The following is a 9,309-nucleotide window of genomic DNA, read 5'->3' as shown; positions in this document are numbered from 1 at the left end:
ATCAATCATAAAGGATGCTTAAAGCTAAATTGAGATATCTAATCAATAAATAAATAATAAAGATCAATAATGTTTTCATTAATTTGATCGCTCAGCAAACAGGGAGTGGGACGACTAGTTCGCCCGTTGTCAGTATAATGTGACCGGGTGAGGTGTGTTGCTTGGTCTCTCTTCGGCGGCATGCTTCAGTGATATAGCACTATAAAAAGGGCAACAGTTCCACTATACAAGAAGACACAACATGAACATACCGCAGTCTCCCAAAACACGCATCTCGTACATCATACATGCAACAGACCGCATACATGGGAGGCCGTCCTTACATGACCATAGCTGTTAAAGGGACAATTCAGTCTAAGAGAACATTAAAATTTGTACATATATCGGGGAAAAAAACCCAGTTCTAATGGAAATTATATCAGTCGGTTTTACTATGATATGCCTGAAAAGCCCATGGTGGTGACTTGTGTGTGACATTTTCAAACTTGCGCGCTATCCGCCATTACACACCGAGGTCGAACTTCTTGTATGCCGAACCCTGTCCCTTGCTCGTGGAGTAATGCAACTTTTGTCCAGAACTGCTCAAATCGCTCTGACAGTAGTGTGTTTACCTTGTTAGGTGAATTGTCTTGCCTAAAAAATCATTTTATCACCTCATCGGTGGTTATGCAGTTCATTTGTTTAACGTGCGTGACTTTGGCTCGGTATGGGTACAGCGTCCATATTGTACCTGCTAAATCGTATTGATCAACGATTTGATATCTCGGCGATATTTATTAAAATACTTAACAATGTCATTGAATTGGTCAATGTTTTACGTTAAATGTTTCATAAGAAATGTAGAACAATACATTTATGCTATATTTTGCTTCTTGGTTATGTAAAAGAATTAGCCTGAGTGAATTGTCTCTTTAATAGGACGTTAATTAATCAAACAAACAAACAAAAGTGTCATTGGTGTACTTTTTACCCTTCACCTCGCTTCTTCTTTCCAATTTCAATATCTCAATAGGGGACATTTTGAACATCAAATTTTCAGAAGATCATAGAATGAAAATCGTGATAAAAGTTCCATTGTATGATAGGGTTTACGTTGTAGATAACCACTAGACACGTTTCAGAGCTTAACAATGTATTATGACGTCATAATGCATATGTAACGGTAAAATGTCCTTTACCGTTACAACTACTGAGGATATAACAGATAACAAATTAACAATTAAAAAATAAACACGCTGAAAATTTATTTCTCGTCAACAACTTTTGAAATGAACAATTAGTAACATGGTATTTCATTGTTGAATATCAAACGATGAATAAAATATTTCATATTTCAAAGTCTGAAGTAGTGGAAAAAAAACAACTTTTTTTTTACGACAAAGGAATAACTATGCTGTTAAATTGCACATTTCTAGTACAGAAGAAATGTTTAGTTCCAAATCCAGTAGCAAATATGAAAGTCTTTTTTAAATTATTACAAATAATTTTATCAGAAAATGGTAGTTTAACTACCGTAACTGTAAGGACATGAATGTAACGTGGAAGACCGTCCGTAACGGTAAGGACAATTTCATTTATAAAGATTGTGTCTTGCACATACACATTCATGTATATACGTGTACAATGCAAATTGCACTCTTAAAAAGCCAAGATAATTTCGACAAATCTGTTTTTTAACATCGTATGGATAATTGTGAACTAAATCAGGCATTTTATATCGTATTGTGTAATTACACAATAACTTAGCAGACATTCTATATATATTGATCATGAGTTATCATAGAGCAAAGAAGTAATTCTAAATGTAAACATGAACGTTATATATACAATGTAAAACAATACATTTTTTTTTCAAATTCAAACTCATTTTTCGGAGATTTCTGCCCAAATATCTGGGCGGATTTGAAGATGACGCTTAGTAACATGAGTTGGTTCAGGTATTAATGTTACGACCTGAGAATACTTGTACCAAAGTACATCATCAATAAGAGACCAGAAGTACTTATTAGCACCAACTTTGTGTAGTACCTTAACTTCTATTTCTTCTTGGTCTACGTCCAAAATAACTCCCGGAAACGGAACACCATCATACTCAGCTACGCACCATTGACCAATCATATCTGGATCGACAGTGCCTTCGTGTACCGGATTTAACTTGCTAACCGTTTTGGTCTGTGGCAATGTGCCGTCACAACTGGTAAACGGTTACCAGGGTTGGACACTGGCAAACAGGAATTTGGCCTAGTAGTGGATTGGGATGTTTGTAACGTTCTCGCGGAGTCAGAAACTGGGAAGTTGCTCATGGAGTTGGACAAAGACAATCTGCTAGGTACCACGGATTGTAAATCTACATCTTTTCGGTTAAAACAAGAACATATTGTTGGTCTTGTACAAAAACAAGACAGCGGCCTAACTGAAATTACTGTAGAACCGATCGTGCTCAAAACTTGATGAAGTTTCATTGTGTCTGGCACAGACTTGAGAGTTTGCGGCAACTCTGATGAAAGTTTGTTTGTTTGTTTGTTTGTTTGTTTGATTAATTAACTTCCTATTAACAGCTATGGTCATGTAAGGACGGCCTCCCATGTATGCAGTGCTTGTGTGTATGTTGTGCGAGGTGAGTGTACTGGGAGACTGCGGTATGTTCGTGTTGTGTCTTCTTGTATAGTGGAACTGTTGCCCTTTTTATAGTGCTATATCACTGAAACATGCAGCCGAAGACACCAAGCAACACACCCCACCCGGTCACATTATACTGACAACGGGCGAACCAGTCGACCCACTCCCGTTATGCTGAGCGCTAAGCAGGAGCAGAAACTACCAGTTTTATAGACTTTGGTGTGTCTCGGCCAGGGGACAGAACCCAGAGCCTTCCTCACAGGGGCGAACGCTCAACTCAAGGCCAAAAGTGAGGGCCAACTCTGATGAAAGATTCTCTTTATTCACGTCATTGATAAGATATATTTGCACCGCGATATTCGAATTCTGAAGTTCCCTGAACTTATCATTCGCATCGCAAATATCACGACCAAACGAAACGGCCTTGTCTGCCGTTCGTTTGATTAGACCGCCAATTCCGTCCGGGGCACCTTTACTGTGTACAGCCTCGGTTCAGGTCGCATGCTGGAAACCATATTTATGTATCAAGTGGTTAAAGAGGTAAAAATTCTTACGAGATCTATATTGAGTTGTTGGTCCATCGGACACGAAATGCACAACATTTATACTATCGTCGGCGTTTCTTACGCCGTCCAATATTGGGTGAATGTGTGCCCAAATGGCTAGCGGGTCGTGTCTTGTATTGGGCGACAATGTACAGAAAGATGATGGTTTATTGTTTTTGGTGTAAATTACACCAGTGTGAAGCGACATTTGGTTTCTGGAAGCACAAAAATGCATTACCTGGACCTCATCTCCCATTTTACAAGCATAATTTTCAGAGAAATCTATATGCACAATGCATTCGTTTCGTTTAAGTTTTTAAGTTTTTTTATTTCGTTGAACTGGTGACTGATATTAAATTCATGTCTACATATTCTTGATGCTAGGGCTGCATTTGCTTCATCTAAAAGATTTCTCGGTGTGTATTGGACCTTCTCTTTGACGGTGACCTGTACCTTAAATCTATTTATCTGTCCATTCGCTTTCACGTTCTCCCTCTCTTCCACTCTGTTTTGCCAACAATACACCCACACTTGCCTCCCTTCATCAAACTCCTCTATATGCCTTAATGTTTTTTAACGACATTTCACACACTCTCTGTACATGCATTCCTTTTTTACATCTTCGCAGCAAATCTTTCGACATAATTCAGAAACTGACTTACTTAGCAATACCTTGTGCTCTACCAATCTGTCGATCTTGAATTTAATATTTGAATGTAGCTTACATGTACACGTGTCCCTTTTGCTACATGTTGGATCTGAAATCCAAAATGGTTTAAGCCTACAGAATGTCACTTACGAAACACGTCTCTTGCCAGGTACTGATACATACTTAATGTGAAGACCTTTGAGCGTATCATTCAAAATTCGCCTTTGCTTTTTAACGCCATTTCTCGTTATGGTATCTTTTTTTGCCGGGCATGAGTCGAGAATTGATATCAAGTTCTAAAAATGTATGCACGCTGTAGAAATCAAAATATTGATTTAGGACATTTTACCGTTACGGATATTTTGCATATTTCAAAGTACATCTCTGTTTTAAAACTGAATATTTCAGTGTAGCCTTTTTCAAGTTGCATAATTTGTTGAAATAAAATGTTCTTAATATGTTATTATCATTTTTTAATGGATATTCCACAAAATTTGGAAAAAAAGACATCTGGACAAAAAAATCCCCCTATTGAGATATTGACCCAATTTTTTTTTAATACGAATTGTTACGCCTGGGCATTCTGTCAAGCCCGCTTTCTCCATCAGACTCGGTTTTGTTTTGTCAAATGCTGACTATTGAGCATATATAGCATTTATCTGTTCTGGGACAGGGAGTAAACTCTTTCCTCGAAAACACACAAACAAGTTTCTGCTCCTGCTTAGCGTTCAGCATGCACGTTTCGAACAACACCTGTGAAGATTCTCCATGTGCAAGCTAATGAGCCATTTATAGACGATCGACCAAAGAAATGATCCTTACAGATCACCGTTTACTTTAGGGGCATATCACCATTTGCTTTGGGGTGTCGTTGTTGCTGTACTTACTTCATTGTGAGATACACACTCAACACTTTGTTGGTTCCACTTCCTTTTATTATGATAACTAATATGTATATACAGTATCCTTACACGTATTGTTCCCTGGGAACATCTGCCTTCAGTCTTTCTCTCTCTTACTTAGTATTGTTATTCCTTTAGTTTAAACTCTGGACACTCTAATTCTCTGTCCAATTCTGACCACAACTTTACACCCTGTATTGACGTCCTCGTCGACTGATCAAGTTTGGGTTGTTCTCTGGGAATGGTTGTGGATTGAAGTTTGGGTTTCCTCCTTGTGGTGAGTTGATGGGTGGTGGTGGAAATGGTGGTGGGACCAGTGGTGGTCTCACTGCTGAAGTATGAGCACCATAATGAAGAAAACAGTCATGGGCCTTGTGACCAAACTGCTGACACAGCTGACACTGATTAGATACACTGGACAAATTTTCAACTTGCTTTGACAGTTGTTCAACTTGTTTTGAGAGTACATCAACTGTAACAGTCTGCGCTGTTTTGGGTTCCAATCGCTGTGTTAGTGTAAGTGGAATATTGTCCCCACGAAAGTTGTATGCCTCCCCCATACGTGCACTTTGGAAGGCTTGTTCAATGGTTTTTGGTCTACTTACGCGTACAAAGAACTGCAACTGGTCAGGTAGCCCGTCAATGAACTGTGTCATCATGGGCGATTTTTCGAGTCTGTGGCCCTTCTTGAGGATCAGGCCATCAAAGTCTTCCAATAACATGCCTGGCTGTAGGGCTAGAGTGTTGAAAGACCTGGTTTCAATGTATAGAGAAGCATTGTTGTTGGGATTGTTTATATATGACGCAAGAAACATTTTTTTCTGGCGGTGCATAAAAACGTTCCTCACAGACACATTCAGCTAGATACCACCTTGCAAGCTGTTGCTATAAGCGCAACTCTTCACCGAAAAATAACAGTCTGTTCTATATATTTACCTCCAAATACTCCATTTAGTTGTGATGAACTGAGTAACATCGTATCACAACTACCAATGCCATATATTATCATGGGTGACTTTAACGGCCATAATAGCCTCTGGGGCTCCCCAGGCACTGACGATAGAGGTAGACGTATCGAAGATTTTATTAATAAAAACAGCTTATGTCTTTATAACACCAATGCCCCAACATATTTGCACCCTGCCTCTGGCTCGCTTACCCACATTGATCTATCGTTGTGCCATCCATCAATTCTTCTGGATTATGATTGGAGGGTCAACGATGATCTTTGTGGAAGCGATCACTTTCCAATTATATTAAAAAACATAGGGTCACCAAAACTTGAGGAGCCGATTCCTCGTTGGAATTTACATAAGGCGGACTGGGTTCAATTTAAAAATTTGTGCGCAGAGGAGCTCATTGAGGATAAATTTTTGAACCTCGATGACCCCATTAAAATTTTCACAGAAGCGCTCACTTCTATCGCTACAAAAACCATACCAAAATCCGTGCCAAAACCAACAAAGTTTCGTCTCTCAAATGATTCATTTATCAATAGATCTGGTAGAAATTCCGCTCTGAGGCGGTACTTGGCTTCGCCAACGTCTCAAACTATAACAATTTTAAAATTTGGAGAGCAAAAGCTCGAAGGTCTATCAAATCCGACAAGAAAAGTACTTGGAAAGAGTACGTCTCAAAAATTAATTCCAATACATCTTCGAAGAAAGTTTGGGAAATGATTGGTAAAATCAGTGGGAAAAGAAAAGCAACACCATCCTCCCACCTCATTAACAACAATAAAATATTTTCTTCAAAATCCGAAATAGCTGACGCCTTTGCCAAAAATTTTGCTAAAAATTCATCCATCAAAAAATCATTCCAAAAAATTTCAAAAATTTAAAAAGGAAAGGGAAAAGAGACGTCTTAATTTTAAATCCTCCAATAGTGAAAGTTACAATAGGCCTTTCGAGATACCAGAATTGCTCGAGTCCCTTGAGAAATCAAAGCACTCGGCAGCTGGACCAGACGAAATTCCATATATGTTTTTAAAACAATTACCAGACTCTTCACTAAAATGTCTTTTAACTATATTTAATCAAGTTTACTCTTCTGGCAAAATCCCGAGTCTTGGAAGGAATCTACTATTATACCCCTTCCGAAGCCCGTGAAAGATGCTACTGATGCCAATAACTATCGTCCTATTTCATTGCCGAGTTGTATTTGTAAAACTCTAGAACGTATGATAAATACCAGATTAGTTTGGTTCCTGGAATCAAACAATATTTTAAGTCCTTTGCAAAGCGGCTTTAGAAACCGCAGGGGAACGGTAGACCACTTAGTTAGACTAGAAACATTTATACGAGAAGCATTTGCCAAGAAAGAACATCTGGTTGCCGTATTCTTTGACCCTTGAAATGGCATACGACACAACTTGGCAATATGGGAATCATTAACGATCTCCATGATATCGGTATAACGTGGTAATTTGCCAAAGTTTATATCAAATTATTATATCTGACCCGGCATTTCAAAGTTCGAACTGGTTCAACTTATTCAGAAACAGAAACACAGGAGATGGGCGTCCCCTCATGGTGGTAATCTTGTCCGTCCACACTTTTTGGACTAAAAATTAACAGCATAACCAAATGTCTTGGCCAATTCTAACGGAAGTGTCTCTATTTGTGGATGATTTTCTTGATCTGTAACAGATCAAAAAAACATGCACACTATAGAACGGCAACTACAACAATGTTTAGGCAAATTACAAAATTGGGCTGACGAAAATGGCTTTAGATTTTCAAGATCAAAAAATGTCTGTATGCACTTCTGTCAAAAACGAAAACCACACAATGATCCTGACCTCACACTCAATGGAATTAAAAATTCCAGTAGTTGAACAAACTAAATTTCTTGGACTAATATTTGATTCGAAACATGTCCTTTGTTCCACATATCAAACATCCTGAAGGATAAGTGCTCGAAGGCGCTTAACATTCTACGAGTTCTTTCCCATTCTGATTGGGGATGCAGACCGTGAAATGCTTCTACGTATCTATCGGGCACTTAAAGATCAAAACTTGACTACGGCTCTATTGTCTATGGAATCGGCTCTATTGTCTATGGATCGGCTCGCAGCTCCTATCTACAGATGCTTGACCCTATACAGAATCAGGGACTGCGTCTCGCACTTGGAGCTTTTTCGAACAACACCTGTGAAGAGTCCTCCATGTGGAAGCTAATGAGCCATCTCTAGACGATCGACGAAAGAAATTATCCTTACAGTATGCTGCTCAACTGAAATCCAACCCCAAAAAATCCTGCATTTAACCTTGTATTCAATCCACAACATCAAGAAATATTTACACAAAATCAAAAGCTCATACCAACTTTTGCATCAGAATTTCAAAATTTTTGCTGGAACTTAATATACCATTCGACACCATTGACGAGTACACCGTATCGGATGTACCACCATGGCTCATTCAAACACCTGATATCAATTTATCTCTACATGAGAGGGCAAAATCCAGTGCATTACCCGAAGAACACAAATCCTCCTTTCGGGAGTGCATTAGGGCTTTCCTTGACCATGTTCAGATCTACACTGACGGATCAAAAGATGGTGATAATGTTGCGGCAGCATGCTGTACATCTAATCACTGCTCCTCTATCCGACTCCCGGATATTGCCTCCATTTTCTCTGCGGAAGCATGTGCTATCGGTCTGGCGCTTGACCATATAGAGAACACCGCATTGAAAAGGCAATCATCTGTTCAGACTCTCTTTCGGTTCTTCAGGCTTTGAAATCAAGATGCCCTAGAAATACTCTAATCCAAAATCTTTTAATCCGAACATTTCGATTATCTTCTAAAACTCAAATTACTTATCTCTGGATTCCCAGTCATGTGGGTATAAAGGGGAATGAACAGGCTGATAAAGCAGCTAAGACTGCTCTTCGCCTAGCACAAACAGATTTGAAACTACCATACACCGACATCAAACCTTCAATTCAGTCAGCCATCAAACACCATTGGCAACAAAGGTGGTCTACAGAAACAAACAATAAACTGTTTAAAATTCAACCTACACTTAATCCTAAACTGTCCAGTCGGAGAGACTGCAGAGAGGAAGTTGTTCTCTCTCGGCTCCGAACTGGACACACATATTTTACACATTGCTATCTATTGAGAGGGGAAGATCCTCCTACATGCCATGCATGTGATTCTCCTCTCACAGTGGAGCATATTTTATTGCATTGTATTGATTTTAAACACATTCGAGATAAATACTACGATGTCTCCGACATGTACACTTTGTTTCATGCCGTGAGACATAATCGTATTTGTAATTATCTCAAAGAGATCGGTATTTTAAGCAAAATATGAACGTTTTCTCATCATACATCGTATCAACTCAACATTGTGCATGAGTTTTCTCATGTGTTTTAGCCAAATTTATTTTATCCCATACAAACCTTTTTTTATCAAATTAACGTTTACAATCTGTGTTTTAGTCCTTACTTGCTTTTTCTTACCCTGAACTTTTATCCTGATATTAATGCATGACTTGTAGTTTGGCCCTAAATGACCTTAGTTGTCGATGGGCCGTAAAACTCAACAAACAAACAAACAAAAATGGTGACAAGGTCTAACAC

Source organism: Argopecten irradians, unplaced genomic scaffold, assembly GCF_041381155.1.
Source record: "Argopecten irradians isolate NY unplaced genomic scaffold, Ai_NY scaffold_0169, whole genome shotgun sequence".
In the NCBI taxonomy this organism is placed as follows: domain Eukaryota; kingdom Metazoa; phylum Mollusca; class Bivalvia; order Pectinida; family Pectinidae; genus Argopecten; species Argopecten irradians.
This window is presented reverse-complemented; position numbering follows the sequence as displayed.